A 1,888-nucleotide genomic window follows, 5' to 3' on the forward strand; every position below is an offset into this window, starting at 1 on the left:
AGTCTTATCCACTGCACCACCAGGGAAGTCCACCACTAAAGATTTTTAATAAACTTATGAATACAGTTTCTGGTTCTGCATGTAAGGAGCTTGGAAGTTACTACTCCATCCTAACAACAAGTAAATGTTGAACAAACTGCAAAATCAACAACTCTTCTTGGATCTATAAGGGGAGGACACAGGGCATGATACTCAACTCTAGCCCATTCTAGCTATCCTGTTCCAACTAAAAGAGAAGAGAAAAAAACTAAAAAACACTTGTGCAGTTCACAGACCAGAGGCATAGATCCACTAAAAAACTGAGACCTAATCGTAGACGTAACACACACCTCCCCACCAGAACATTAAAAACCTATTTATAGCAATTCCTTTTGCTCAGTACATCATGTTTGGCTATCAAGAAAAAATTACAATCCTCCTAAAAGGCAAAAAAAAAAAAAGCACCCCCAAACAAAAAAAGCCCCACAATTTGGAGAGACAGAACAAGCATCAGTACCTGGCATGGCAGGGATATTGGAATTATCTGACCAGCAGTTTGAAACAATTATCACTAATATGCCAAGTGCTCTAATGAATAAAGTAGACAGCATGAAAGAACAGATGGGGAGTGTAAGCAGAGAGATAAAAGCCCTAAGAAAGAACTAAAAAGAAATGCTAGAGATCAAAAGTACTGTAACAGAAATGAAGAATGCCTTTGATCAGTTTATTGGTAGACTGGACCTGGCTGTGGAAAGAATCTCTAATCTTGAGGATACATCAATAGAAACCTCTAAAACTGAAAAGCAAAGAGACCAAAGATTGAAAAAAAACCCACCCCCAAACAGAACAGGATGTCCAAGGACAGTGAGACAACTACAAAAGGCATAACATATGCATAATGGGGTTACCAGAAGGAAAAGAAAGAGGGAAAGGAACAGAAGAAATATTTGAAACAATGATGACTGAGAATTCCCCCAAATTGATGTCAGACAGAATACTACGGAGTCATGAAGCTCAGAGAACACCAAGCAGGATAAATGCCAAAAAAATTACACCTAGGCATATCGTTTTCAAATATAGAAAATCAACGATAAAAGAAGAAAGAAGAAAGAGGGGAAAAAACACCTTATCTATAGACGAGCAAAGGAAAGATTTACATCATTTAAATTTAAACCATTACATGGTTTAAATTTAAACCATTACATGGTTTCTCCTCAGAAACCATGCAAGCAAGAAGAGAGTGGAGTGAAATATTTAAAGGGCTGAGAGAAAACCCCCACCAACCTAGAATTATGTATCCTTTCAAATTACCATTCAAAAGTGAAGGAGAAATAAAAGCTCTCTCAGACAGACAAAAATTGAGGGATTTTGTTGCCAGTAGACCTGCCTTGCAAGACATGTTTAAAGAAAGTTCTTTAGAGAGAAAGAAAATGATAAAGGTCGTTAGATCTACATCAAGAAAGGCAGAGGTTCTCTTGCCTCCTCACTTCCAAGATGGCCAAGGAAAGAAGGAACAATGGTTGTACCAAAAAGAGCTGTGGCCACGAGCAGCCTATTCCGTGCACCAGCTGTGCCTGATGCGTGCCCAAGGACAAGGCCGTTAAGAAGTTCGACGTCTGGAACATAGTAGAGTGTGAAGCCATCAGGGACATTTCCAAAGCGAGTGTTTTCCATGCCTGTGTGCTTCCCAAGCTGTATGTGAAACGACATTACTGTGTAAGTTGTGCCATTCACAGTAAGATAGGAATAGTTCTCCTTCTTGGGAAGCCTGGAAGGACCAAACACCTTCACCCAGATTTAGACCTGCGGGAGCTGCCCCACAACCTCCACCAAAGCCCCTGTAAGGAGTTAGTTCCTTAGAGACTGAAGAAATACTGTTCTCTGAAAAGACAATAACCTGGAAGTTAGA

At 39.9% G+C, this 1,888-nt stretch overlaps 1 pseudogene across 1 annotated transcript; it reads left to right on the plus strand.

Annotated features, from left to right (window-relative positions):
- The first annotated feature begins 1,473 nt into the window (after positions 1-1,473).
- LOC309958437 (small ribosomal subunit protein eS26-like) lies at positions 1,474-1,888 on the plus strand (annotated as a pseudogene). Its single transcript has one exon. The product of its transcript is annotated as a small ribosomal subunit protein eS26-like (transcript).

This window comes from Leucopleurus acutus (assembly GCF_964270905.1).
Source record: "Leucopleurus acutus genome assembly, chromosome: 1".
NCBI classification, from domain to species: Eukaryota; Metazoa; Chordata; class Mammalia; order Artiodactyla; family Delphinidae; genus Leucopleurus; species Leucopleurus acutus.